Source organism: Adiantum capillus-veneris, chromosome 17 (assembly GCF_014529385.1).
Source record: "Adiantum capillus-veneris isolate H3 chromosome 17, ASM1452938v2, whole genome shotgun sequence".
NCBI classification, from domain to species: Eukaryota; Viridiplantae; Streptophyta; class Polypodiopsida; order Polypodiales; family Pteridaceae; genus Adiantum; species Adiantum capillus-veneris.
In genome coordinates this window covers 141195555-141210206 of record NC_140947.1, presented here as the reverse complement: position 1 = coordinate 141210206, position 14652 = coordinate 141195555, and positions in this window count along the sequence as shown.

Genomic DNA, 14652 nt, shown 5'->3' with positions numbered 1-14652 from the left:
CCATACAAGATGCAAGCATAGGTGATTGCAAATGGAGAGATGTCCCTCGGCTTGCATCTGCTAAAAACAAGCCAAAGCTTCCTGGCTCTACCTCTCTTGGGCATATCCAGAACTCAGTGCACTCAAAGAATCGACATCTCGGACAAGAAGCTCACAAAGCATTTTTTGTGCTTTATGAAGCACACCACAATTGGCATACATGTTGACAAAGGCAATGCCAAGCACTACATTTTTTTTGAACAACCTATAACTATTGCCACATGCCTTTAAGATGCAAGCATAGGTGATTGCAACTAGATAGATGCCCCTGGTTCCCATCTACTGAAAACAGCCCAAAGCTTCTTGGCCCTGCCCCTGTTGGGCATATATGGAAGTCAGTACACTCCAACAGAGGGCATCTTGGAGAGGCATCTTCTCATGCACTTTTTATGCTTTTTGAAGTAGATGTCATTTGGTAGACACGTCGACCAAGACATTGCCAAAGCACGATGTTTTCTTTCAATAGCCCTTGACTAACAAAATGATCATGAATTCCTATGTCCCCTGCGTAGTGCGACATGCCTTCAAGTAAAAATCATAGGTGGCTTCATCTTGAGAGATGTACTCACTTTCCATGTGATTTAAACACTTAAATATGCAATTAAGACTCACAAACACTTAGTCACAAACCACAACAAAACTGACAATGGTTACACTTGAATGAAAGAGCAAAGATAGAGGAACATAATGCAAGTTTTGAAATAAAAAACAAATTACCCAATCATCATTAAAAAGTTGGAGTAGCTTAGTCGCTTGAGTGTACGTTCTGCAGAGCTCCTTCTTCTTCTAAAGATAAGCCTCTTTTTGCATTAAAGTTATTGACCTTTATACCTAGGGCTTTCTAAATGGCGAGTGGCCGACTCACATGGACCTTTACAATCATCGTAAAAGAATTACATCTTAGGGAATTGACCTTCTACTCTAGAATTAGGATTTATACAGGAGTATCACTACACTAACTCGAAAAAATAATAGACTACAAATATGTTGTTCAGCTATGTGTCGAGCCAAGTGGACACCCGTTTGGTCAATCCACTAACATTCTCCTCTTCATAGCTCGTGTCGTCCCTTGACACGACCATGTGCAATCTTGTCATTAGGGTTGTCTTCAACTGTGTCTTCAAGGTTGATCTTTAGCTTTGTATGCTTTGTTGTTGGTGAAGCTGCCCCCTTCCTCGAGTGGTTCATATCTACTTGGCTATTGTTGATGCGTATTTTGGAATTCAATTGTCAAGGCAATGTTACATTTTGTGTAGATGCTCCTCGTTTATGCCACTTCTATCCATAAAGATGGATTTTCATGTGCGTGTTGTTGCCACTGACTTAATGATGGACCTACGCTTGGTATTCTACAATTTGAGTTGTCTACAATATGTTGCCAAGGTTGAAGCACTGCATGAGCTATTATGGTTGTTGTGGATTGCTCGCTTTTACTGAATTTGTCATTGCTTGTGGTTGTAGGCCATTCTTTAACTTGCCATTTTTTGATAGATCTTTATTGTCCTTGAATGTAAGATTTGCTCCCGATAAGCATGTTGTGATTTACAGCTATTGCTCCAAGTCGTTGATGATTGATTTGTGTAGTAAATTTATTATTATTGATATAGAAGGAATATATACAAGAAGATGATGAAGAGGGTTTCTAGATTAGGGTCTTAATACCTGGATGACCAAACGGAAAATGCCTGATGGAAAAAAAAAGTGCCTTTGGTATACACTCTTATTGGAATTGAGCATTAGAACTTGAAGTACCTATCATGCAAGGTGACTCGTTGGGAGAAACAAAGGAAGAATGACTAATGCAAGTGCCAATCATGGTACACTCTATATGCATATGAGAAATTTGTCAAACAAAAGCATGCAGTGTGAAAGAGGGATTTGATGGGTGCTTCAAGGAACAAATGTAGCACATTTGATATCAAAGGACGTCGCAATAGCTTTCACGTTTCCAAGAAGGGAAAATTTTCTTCGTGATGACACACCTCCTTCCCAAAGGAGAACTCAAGAGCCCCCACCAAAAGAACAAGAAAGAAGTGAGTCTCCTACCACCTCGACGGAGATGGCTCCACGAAGACGGCAGGCAAAACGCTCTTCATCACCTCCTAAACGGAGAAGACCATCGCACACTTCTCCACACCATAAATTCAAAGAGTAATGATAGAAAACAAGAGAAGAAAAAGGCGAGAAACAGGTCACCCTCTTCTCCATCTTCTTCAAATTCTTCATTTTTTAAAGAAAGTGATGGTGCAACTTTTGAACCATCAAAAAGAAGAGGCCATAGGAAATCCTATGCCGCGTGGAACAGATCGTCCAAGCTCAAGAAGTTAAAACAGGGAGGAAAGAGCATCTCTTTCCTTACCTATGATGGCACCTTTGGTGCTACAGAAAAAGTCTTGGCTTTCATCCAACAATTCGATACATCGTTTGGAGATGAGGGCTTCATGGAGTCCTCTAAGCTACGCCATGTAGCTATGCACTTTCAAAAATCCGCTAGGAAATGGTGGTCTAGCCTACGGGCAAACGGTGAAGCTCCACGAACATGGAAAGCTTTAAGGTTTTGTGCGGGCTAACTCAAGAAATGGCGGAGTATGTCAACTCCCAAAGGCCACACACTATATCTGCGGTGGCTTCACGAATCAATTTCCAAACAGGGGCTAAGAGAAATCTTAAGCCCACTGAAAACAAGGATTCCAATGAGCCTAAGGGGAAGGACAATGTCCAAAGTCTCCTAAGGGCAATTCCAATAACAACAAAGCTAAGGAGAAGGGAGTTTACAAAGGCAAAAACAAACTCTCTCTTGAAGAGCTTGAGTGTTATCTTGCAAGAATAACCGTTGTTTCAAATGCGGCGAGCAGGGGCGTGCATACCATGCTTGCCCCCAAAAGAACACCCGCCATGAGCCTCCTAGAGCTACCTTGGTCGAAATCCAAGAAAAGGAAGCTCACCACAAAGGATCTCCTCTATGCCATGCTTGGGGAAAGGTAAGAGAACATGATGCTTTTATTCTCTTTGACCCTGGTTCTACTCACAATTTCATATCCACAGAGTTGGCCACCAAGCTAGGCATCCAAGCCTATGAGATGGGAGATGTCCTACCCCGTAGATGGTGCTTTCAAGGGGCAAGAAGCTTTAGTCACTCCCTTAATCGGGAAATTGAGGCTCCTTGTCCAAAACTATGTGGACAAAGAGGACTTCTTTATTTGTCCTCTCAAGCACAAGGATGTAATCCTAGGGGCACCATGCCAATGTTAAATTCCCTGAAAGGAAATCTACTTTAGGTTCAGGGAAAAAGATATGCACATAGATGCCAAAGAGATGGGTAACACCATACCCATTGTACATACGCAAGCTTTCAATAAGTCAATAAAGAGCTCTATTTTTGTGTACATGATTTTTGTTAAGATGCTCAAAATGAATCTAATGGCGCTTTAGCAAAAGAAAATATAAACAACCACAAGGAACTAGAGTTATCCAATTTTCTCAAGGAATTTCAAGATGTTTTTATTGACGACATCCCTTGTGAACTACCTCCTAAACGAGGCGTTGATGACCATGCAATTTAACTTCTTCCATGAAGTTCACCGCCTAATAAACCTCCTTATAGAGTTTCCCAAGCTCAATAAGAGGAGATTATGCGGCAAGTGCATGAGTTAGTTGAAAGGGGCATGGTTAAGCCTAGCTCATCTCCATTTTGCTCACCCGTGTTATTAGTGTAAAAGAAAGACGGCACATATCGTATGTGTGGCGACTATAGAGCACTAAATAGGATCACTATTAAAAATAGGTTTCTTGTTCCACGGGTAGAAGACCTATTTGATAAGCTGCAAGGGTCAACCTACTTCAGTAGGATTGACCTAAAAAGTGGCTACCATCAAATAAGGATAGTTGATCAAGACATTGTAAAGACCACATTTCGCACTACATTTGGTCTTTATGAATACCAGGCACATTCAACCGCTTGATGGAGAAGCTATTCAGGCCTCACCGAACCTTTACTGGAGTGTTCTTTGATGATATTATCATCTACTCTGATTCACTAGGCGAACACAAGCAACACCTCCAGGTAATATTTCAAGTCTTTAAGAGAGAATAAACTTTATAGTAATCGAAAGAAAAGTGAGTTTTTCTTACAAGAGATTCAATATTTAGGTCACATGATCTCTCAAGATGGCATCCAAATGGATCCATCAAAGTTAAGAGGTAATAAAAGGATGGCCTAAACCAAGAAATCTTCATGAACTAAGAAGCTTTATAGGTATGTGTGCATACTATAGACGCTTCATAGAAAAGTTCTCACCAAATCGCGGGACCATTACATGACCTAACAAAGAAGAACGTTAGATATACATGGTCTACTAAGGAAACAATGCTTTTGAAAAGCTTATCTCTCAACCGTGCTTACATCGCCGGATCTCTCAAAGCCATTTGAGGTCCAATGTGGCGCTTGTGGTGATTGCCTTGGAGCTGTTTTGCTCCAAGAAGGGCATGCCATAGCCTATGAAAGTCGAAGGCTCGACCCTGTTGAGCAAACTCTAGGCATATATGAAAAAGGAACTCCTCGCAGTTCTACATGCCTTAGACTCATAGAAGCACTATTTACTGAGGACTCCTTTCATTATGCAAACGGGTCACCAAAGCCTTAAGCACTTCATGACGCAGACCAAGCTCTCCGACAAACAAATGAGGTGGACAAATTTCCTTTCTCAATTTGATTTTTATATTGCTCACATTGCTGGCAAGCATAATCAAGTAGCCGATGCACTCTCAAGACGGCCGAGAGTGAATACGGTTTCCATAGCAACTCACAATGATCTACCTTCTATGATAATGTGTATTCTATTGATCCCGATTTTAGAGATGTGATTTCAGCCCTTGCACTAGGGAAGAAAGAGGAACCATTTACTTTAAAGATGGTTAACTTCTCTATGGCAATAGACTATGCAATACTAACTCACTACGTGAGAAAGTAATGTATGAATCTCATGCTCCTCCTTATGCGGGGCATAAAGGGATTCAGTCTACTCAGATTGATACATATTTATATTGGCCTACCATGAAAGCAAACATACAAGAGTATGTTTCTAAATGTGTGGTATGCCAAAAGATAAAGTTTGATAGAGGGAAGCAACCTGGGTTGCTTTAACCTTTGCCAATCCCTAATTCACCATGGGAGAGCATATCCATGGATTTTATCTTTGGATTGCCTAAGTCTATCCATGGGAATACAGGAATATGAACGATAGTAGACAAGTTCAGTAAACAAGCTCATTTTATACCTGTCAAAAAGACTATCAAAGCCCATCAAATGGCAACCCTCTTCATATCACAAATCTTCTAGTACCATGGCTTGCAGATGTCCATAGTGTCGGATAGAGATCCTAGAATGACCAATATTTTTTGGAAGGGTCTCTTTGAGAATTTAGGGACAAGGCTAAACTTCTCTTCAGCCTATCATCCGCAAACGGATGGCCAAAGTGAAATAGCTAACCTAATAATTCTTGATCTACTAAAAGCCTATGTAATGGAAGTAGATCAAAGATCCCAATGGGAGAAGTACTTACCCTTAGTGGAGTATGCCTACAATAACACTGTACATACTTCCACGGGAAAAACACCTTTCCAGGTAATTGAGGGAAGATCAAAAAGTCCCCTACTACTTAAGGTACACGGGAAGATCTTCGCTATGCAGATGAGTATAGCCAAGACCTACAAGAATCTTTCCTATCTCACAGCAACGGCAAAAGGCTGTTGCTGATAAGCACAGAAGAGACCAAGCCTTTAAGGAAAATGATTGGGTCTTACTTAAATTTCCCAAGGCTTGACTAAGGCACACAACGGGCAAGAATCCTACAGGACACCAAAAGTACTATGCTAAGTTAGCAAAAAGGTACTATGGTCCCTTCTAGATTCTTAGACCAATCAATGAAATGGCCTATCAACTCAAGTTGCCCAGCCATTGGCTCATACACAATGCTTTCCATGTGAGCCTACTAAAGCCTTACAAAGGAGAGCCACCTCAAGAACCAACTATTCAAGACTCACCGGAGATTGAGGACCAAGAAGAGGTGCTGCAGCCCGAGTCCATTCTTCGACATGAAGACAAGGTATTAAGAGGTGGCAAGATTATCGGATGGTATCTTATTAAGTTTAAGAATTATCCTTTTGAAGATGCTAGATGGATGCAAGGCATACAATCAAAGGATAACCTAAACCTTGTTAATGCTTATAATGCTTCCCTAGAGTAAGCAAAGATACAAATGTTTAAGATGAACAAGGTGTTTGTCTTATAAGACTCTCTTTTTCTTTATTGTGCACAAATGTTAATTAGTATGCATGCTTAGAATCAAGTTTGCAAAGACGACGTCTCCTAAACACTAAGTAGAGCTTGTCACTCTACTATGGAAGATTGATAGGACTAATGTGCAGACATGCTTGCGGCAGCTTAGGCTCTCAAGCGCCAAATGGATTAGTCATCCATTCTGGAACGATGTCATAGGGTAAGATAGGGATCCTCTACCTGCTAGAAAAAGGACCAATCAATATGCTTTATCTTCTCTACCCCATAGTCGAGGACGATTATGATTTCAAGAGAGAGGTAATGTCATAATAGCTAACATCTAATTCTCCTAAATGATTTTCTCATGTTCAACTGATCATTTAATATGGGGAAGTACCAGGGGAGAAAAAGCTAGATTATTGGCTAAGCTGGCAGACCGGCCACAGTAGGGATCCAAAGGAGGGAAAATAGGGATCCAAAGAGGGGCCCATCTGCAAAAGAGCAATGTGTAACAATGGGCTTTAAAGACCCTAAGGTTCAGCCCATTAAGACTTCCAAAATGCTAAGGTTCCAAAATTCAAAGGTTGTGTCCAATGGTCAAGCTTAGTGAAATTGGATGCTTTGTGCACCAAAAAGTCTTCAAGACTCCTACATAGGAGGGGGCGAGCCATGTAAGTAGGGGATGAAAGAGAAACACACACACACACACACACACACACACACACACACACACACACACACACACACACACACACACACACACACACACACTCACAGGCTCCCTTTACACAAAGGGAATAAGGGACACATGTGAGCTCCCTAGGCCAGTGCCTACAAGCTGCACTTAAATCCTATTGGATGGCCATCGAGGTGGACCAATGAGAATTAGGCTAGAGGATGTCTAGTTTAATTAATTTAAAAACACTTGATAGAAGAACCAATAAGAATTAATCTCTCTAGAAGACTATTGGACTGTCTCCCAAGGGTCCAATGAGCATTCAACAACCCAATGGCTTGCCTGATTCCTATTGGCCAGGAGACAAAGGGGTCCAATGAGAGTTTAATTGATTTATTTAATTACCTAAATCTCTCACAAAAGGGAAAAGGAGGACACATGTCACAAGGCTATCACTTATGCTTCTCAATTTTCATTGGCTAAGCTTTGGAGGGTCCAATGGGGTGCCAACATGAGTAATTTGCAAGAGGGGTCGACCAAGAGAGAGAGGGGGATGATTTTGGCAAGGCATTATCACACACACACTCACACAATCTCATGTGTGAAGCAAGAAGACTCTCTCTCTCCTTCTCAAGCTTTAATGAAAAATCTCATCACCTACTCCAAGCTTGTGAGAAGGGAGGCCTACACCAACAACTCTTGGCTTTGTGAAGCAAATCCAACCAAGAGCCAAGCTTCAATGCATGCTCATCTTCTCTACCATGCTAATTTTACTAAGCTATGCTAAGCTATTATGGGTGATTAGGTGAGGAGATATACTTCTTTCTCGCAGGACTACTCCTTCTTACTCTCAATCTACTCTCATACCCCGCTAGCTCTCACCATCTTCGAAGGTGTGTGAGGTCTTGGGCTGAGACCGTGAGGGAATTGATGTTGCATTTTATAAGTGTTTGCTTAGTGCTTGAAGCTTCCATCTTCAGTGCACTAGCTAGTTATTGAAGGAACACAAAGAATTGTATTGTAAAATGTCTCCCTTGATGGGGGAAACCTATAATACAAAGCCTTTTGGAGGGGGACTGGCTCCATGTAAATCTAGTCCTCAATTGTTGTCAATAGCTTAATTTCTCTCTCTTTTGAAGTATTGTTCATGCCTATCTAACTAGGTGTTATGTTTTTTGTTGCTCTCTCCACCCAAGCACTCTTGTTATGCTCATTAGGAATCTATTCTAATGAAATGCTCACTATGTCTATGCTATTTTCCGCTACACACAAGTTACTAGGCCATATAAATGTTACATGTTCTTTCTCCTGTTTGAGTTGTTTGTCCTCCATCGATAGCTCGACCTTCGCTTTGTAGTACTTATTTTTTGAGGTGAGTAGATCCAAACTGTTACTTTAGGCTTTTTGGCCCAAACATTAATGTTTCCTTGGAAGTAGCCTTGAGCAATGATTGACTCATTTGATGCTACCCACCATGTCACTTTTTGTTGCTGAGATTCAATTTGTACCCCGTGTATCCAAATAGGGTCTTTGATTTGGATGTGCTCTTTGGATACCAACACTTGGTTGATTCTCTTCGGCTTCTGGAATTTGATCTTCGTAGGAGACAATCGATCTTCCTCGTTATCCTTGTTCTTATCTTGATCTGGCGTTTGTTAAATATTTGACGTTAAACTTTGAAACATTGCTCCTTCACCTGCTTTCATTCGCGCTTTTTCAGGAGTTTGCTTTTTTGAAACAGCTTTTGTTGATTCTTCAGGTATGTCGATGATGACATACTCTCGTGGTTTCTCTACTTCTTTTGTTTGCACTTTGGCATCCTGCTCCATGACGTGCCATCTATCTCACCTTTTTTGCTTTCATACTCACAAACTTTGCCAGCTTTGTTGAATACCTTTATCGTAAATAAGAGAGTTATTTCATAGCCATTTGAAAGTTTGTCTTCAACATCATGTGGAAGATACCATATAGAAACTTCTTCTACTGTCCATTTGCAATAGCTTGTTTTTTCAATCTCAAATTTTTCAAAAATACTTTTGGTTTCATGGACAGCGGATACCATTAGAAAGGGTCTTATATCGTAGCCATTTTCATCGCACAATCTGGTGTTGGTCACCTTATTTACACAGACATCAAGAGTTGCCATTATTTGATCCCATCCAAAGGGTTTAAATAAGTCCTCTAAAAATGGTTCCTTAATGTAATCTTCATCTTCTACTGAACGCTTTAGGATGCAATCTTCCTTTCTAAGACTCCCGCATTCTGATGCCCCGCACATCCAAATGTGAGCATCCTTCACTAGATAAGTAGGTTATTGCGTTCCGTCATTCGTAGTGACAGAAAAGTCTTCTATTGGAGTTCGGTTTACATCCCCATAACTATGATCCTTGGTGTTAACCTTGGTTGTGACACCCTTATGCCGCAAGTAAAGGTGATCATAGCCCCAATCTTGAACCATTTTGAGTTGATGCGTGAATGACGTCCCAAAATAACCTCAAAGTTGTTACATTTTCCAAAGTCTACTACCGCAAAGATATGTTCATACTCTATCCTGCATGAGGACACTATTACTTGTTCCAACATTCTCAAGGGTCTCTCCACATACCCGTCAGCTAATTGCAATTTCATGCCCGGTTTTTTGAGAGTTGGTCTTCCCCATTTCTCCTAGATTTATTTCTTAGAAATGGCTATTCCAGTCCCACTATCAAGTATGACTATTGTTTTTACTCCTTGGGTACTCTAAAGGTAAGGTGGTGTTTTCTTCCTCGCCTTCCTAGTAAGCACTCACCTTATTCACTGGTTCCAGCTTTGTCTATGGTTTCTTAGGCGAAGTTTCATCCATGTTTTCATCTACGAGTTGGTTGTGTGAAGGGATTTTCAACCCCATCTTTTCCAAGTGTGTGCCCATTTGGCCCCATAGATGCGGTCTAATTTTTAGCAACTATGAGAGAGAAAGTGTGCATTGTATAGGAGAAGACATCAATTCATGTAAGCTCTTTGTATCCATCACTTTTGGTGTGGCTTTCCACTGAGAAGGTACCACTCGAATGTCAGATTTTGTTTCATATTCTCCTATGAAAGATGGAAAAGTCTATAGAGAGTGTGCCTGTATCTTCTGTCACCTCTCCGTAGGCCTTACAATTTTCAACTAGATAAAGAGTTTCTCTAGTGTCTTGTTCAAATGTTGTGCATGCTTTCAAATGTAGGTCCTTTTTTAGAGTCTCATGTCTCAAGCCATTTATGAAGAGAACTGATAGCCTCCCATCTTGCGGTAGCTCTCTCACAGACATCTCTCTATGTATTGTTTGAAGCGAAGCAAAGCTTCTTTCACTCTCTCATTCTTTTTTTGTTTGAAAGCATAGATCCGTGACACCGTATTGTGCTTGATTCTCGTTTTTAAGAATCCCTCTGTGAATTCTTGCAAGAGTTGTGCTATGTTTGGAAAAATATCTCTGTTCAATGGTTGGAACCAAGTCAAGGCTGTTCCTTCCAGTGTCAACCCAAATCCCTCATACTGTGTATGGAAATCCGTATTTTTTAAAGCTCTCAAAACGGTCTTAGTTGTTGGGGTCTAGTCACCAATCTAGGCAATTTGTGGTCGCTTGGAAAGACGTCTCTCACTCTCTCCTCTCGTCTTGAACAAAATCCCGGTGGAATCCTCTCTGAATCGTACTTTGACTTTGTTTTCGGCTGAAAGTAAGTAGAGATCAAAGTACACTTGTATGTGTATTGTTCTAAGTCAATTGGATCAACAGGTTTGTACTCATGTCCATGCTTATCTACCATCAAAACTTGCACTCCATGGGCATCTGTATACGTGAATGCATAGAGGTTTGTACTCACGTCCATGCTTATCTACCATCAAAACTTACACTCCGTGGGCATCTGTATATGTGAATGCATAGAGGTTTGTATGATCCATCAACTCTCTAGCATAGGGTTCTACACACTTATCGAAGGTATATGGCTCTCCATTTGTGAATATATACAAGCCCTCATGAGCGTAATCCATTGGAACTCTCATGACCTCGTTTGTTTTGATGAATCTCACGTTCGCTTTATTGATTAGAGGATGCCTCTCCTCTAGGTATTCTCCCAATCCCATTGTTGTCGGCATTGCAACATTTCTTACGTTTTTCACGTCTCTTAGTGGAGTAGAAAACCCTGCTGGTGGATGATTTTTCATGGTGAAAGCTCACTTAATACTCTCAAGACAATCTCTAAGAAGTCCTCTTTGGCTTAGTGCAACATATCCCTCTTTGCCCCTGGTCAGGTCTCTCAAAAGTTTTGTCTTTGTGGTCCTTTGGTCTTTGGAAACTGGGTCTTGGGACACCCTAAAAGTTTGGATTTAGGAAATCGGTCTTGGATTTAGCAATTTTGGCAAACTGTACTTGAAACGGCACTCAAAACAGTCTCAGTACTAGGACACAAAAACTTTGGCTTATCTCTTGGTCTCTAGAAGGTATTTTTAGCTCAAACTTGAGATTTGAGATGTCCTTAAGTACGTCAATAAGCTCATCAAGTACGAAACCCCCACTATGCAGAGGTACATGGATCGCAATCCATGACCCCCTGTCAAAATTTTACTTGAAATTTTGATAGAATGTAAACAAGGTCATATGCAGACTTTGTATCAATTTTCATCAAATTCTGAGATTGGGGGACATGGATCACGATCTATGCTCCACATCTGGACTTGATCTCTTGGTAGCTTGTTCCTGACTATGTCCACAAGCTAAATTTCAACTCTTTTTTAATTTGAACTTGGTTTGATAGGTTAAATACTCAATACTTGGTTTGCAATGCTGTTTTCAGTCAGTCACTTATTTTGATGTCTTTCGACCCAATTTTTCTCAGTTTTTTTCAAAATTGGACTTAGGGTAATGTTTCTTGTCATAAAATCTAATATCTAACTAACCCAAATGATTTTCTCATATTAAACTGATGATTTAATGTGGGAGTATAAAAGGGAACAAGAGTTAGAATAGAGACATGTTCTTCTAGACCTATCTCAGCAGGGGACAAAAAGGAGAGATGGTTGCATCTCAATAGGGGTCCAAAAGGAGACGATCTATCAAAGAGCAATGTGCAATAAGTGCTTCTAGACTGATCTCAATAGGGGACCAAGAGGAGAGATGGCTACATCTCAATACGAGTCCAAAATGATGTAGTCTATCAAAGAGCAACGTGCATCTAATGGAGCTTAGAAGACCTTAGGGCCAGCTTCATTAAAGACCTCCAATAGTTAGTGTTAAAAGTCCTTTGACCCAGGCTGGGACTGAGCTTGAGGTGGGAACCCGACCTAAGCTTGAGGTGCTTGTCATGCTTGCTGAATAAGGTGCTTGAGGTGCTTGTCGTGCTTGATGAGTAAGGTGCTTGAGATGCTTGTCGTGCTTGATGACTAAGGTGCTTGAGGTGCTTGTCATGCATGATGAGGAAGGTGCTTGAGAAGCTTCCTATGCATGGGGGATAAGGTGCTTGGGTCAAAAAGAGACCCTACAAAGGAGGGGGAAAGCCCCAAAGTTAGGGGAATATTTGACTTAACCTCCCACTCACCCAAAGGGCACCCTTTTCTCAAGGGGCACATGGGACACATGTCAGACTCTTCGTATGCTTAGCTACATGGTGTGCTTGAATGGTATTGGCTGGGCTAAAGAGGGGTCGAATGAGCTTCTAGTACCATTCAACAAATATCTAGATATTTTCAAGCTCTCTCTCTCTAAGGGATAAGGAGGAAACTTTTCCAAAGACTACCCATGTACTTGAAATGTATGGTGCATATGATTGGCTAGGGGGAGAGGGGTCCAATGAGCTTGAGGCATGTGGAAAGACTAGAACTCGCCCCAAGCAAGCAAGGGGTGTGCCTGGGGGGGTATACACCACTCACACACTCATTTTGTGGATTCATTCTCACTTGGTGAAAGTAGAGGAACTCCATCACTTTCTCCAAGCTTGTGAGAAGTGAGAGCCTACACCAACACTCTTGGCTATGGAATGCGAATCCAACCAAGGGCCATGCTTCAATGCTTAAGCTTTCCATCTTCTCCATCTTCATTACTATTCTATTATGTATGCTAGCAAGAAGAGTGATGATAAGTGAGGAACTATTTATTTCTCCTATGGAATGTTTCTTCTTCCTGTTCCCTACCCTCATTCCCCGCTAGCTCTCTCCACCTTTGAAGGTGTTTGAGGCCTTGGGATAATTAATGCTTTCTATAAATTTTATGTTATGCTTGTGATGCATGAAGCTTTCCATATTCATTGCATCACCAAGGTCACAAGGAACATAAAGATTGTATTGTACCAAGTCTCTCTTGATGGGAGAAACTATGATACAAATGCCTATTGGAGGGGGGATCGCTCAGTATGAATCCGGTCCTCAACTGTTGTCATGTTCTTTAAACTCTCTCTCTTGCAAAAGTATTGTTCGTGCCAAGTTAACGAGGTACCATGTTTATGTTGCTACCATCAATTAAGTTCACCTGCTATGTTCACAAAGTAATCTCACAAAAGTGCCTTATCTAATTTCCTAATTCTGCTACTCTCAAAGTTCATAGGCCATTTCCATTACATTGGTATCAGAGCATTTGGTTTCTCTTTTCTTGCTTAAGAAGAGAGGTCCTTAAGTAGCCTATTAATGGTTGAACTTGTTAATTATATTAGGGTAAGTGGGACTGGGATCTATTATCAGCTTTGTTGAGCCCACTATTATCAGCTTTGTTGAGCCCACTATATGGGATATGGTGCACACCTCGAGAGCTTTGGTCTTAATAATGGAGTCTTTTTAGACTTTCCTATGGCTTTACCATTATTGAGCCATAAGAAGTCCAAAAGGAGCTATCCCTCGGCAACTTTGCTATGTTAGACCCACTCCACTACTCTCTATAATTAACCAATTCGAGCCGTGGGTGTAGATGCTTAAGTACTCATTTTCAAAGGCTAAGAGGAGTAGCAACTAAGGTTTTGAATAAAGAATACACTAAGTAAACACACAAATTTTGTTAACATGGCTGACAATAACCAAGGGAGTAGAATGAACATTGACAACTTTGATTTTGCACATGAAGGTGCTAATGATGATGCCCCCATGTTTGTTAATTATTTTGTTACTAGGTTGTAACAAGATATGGGCAACCTTGCTTTGCAAGCCGAAGTTACTCAACAACTTCGTGCTTATGGGATTTCCGTTCCTCTTCAAGGGGAGAGAGAGCTTAGGAGGCCTCTTGATGAGACTCCCAAAAGAATACTCTCTCCCATAAGAGAGGACGAATCCAAAGAACGAGAAAGTAATGAATCCCTAAGTTCCTCCGAAAATGTGGCTCCACAAAGACGATGGACTAAACGATCATCAACTCCTCCCAAGAGGAAACGGTCAACCCATAGTCCTTCTCCTCGTCACTCCAAAACGGAAGAGAGGAAACAAAGGAAGAAAGGACATGAAAGAGGTCACCCTCTTCTCCTTCTTCTTCTCCCTCCTCCTCTTCTGACGAAAGCAATAGCTATTCTCCTAGAGAATACAAGAGGGGAGGACATCCCAAATCTTACCCTGCATGATGAAGGTCACAAAGCTCAATAAGTTCAAAGAGGGAGGAAAGAGTATCTCTTTTCTCACCTATGATGGCACCTTTGGTGCTATTGACAAAGTATTGGCCTTCATCCA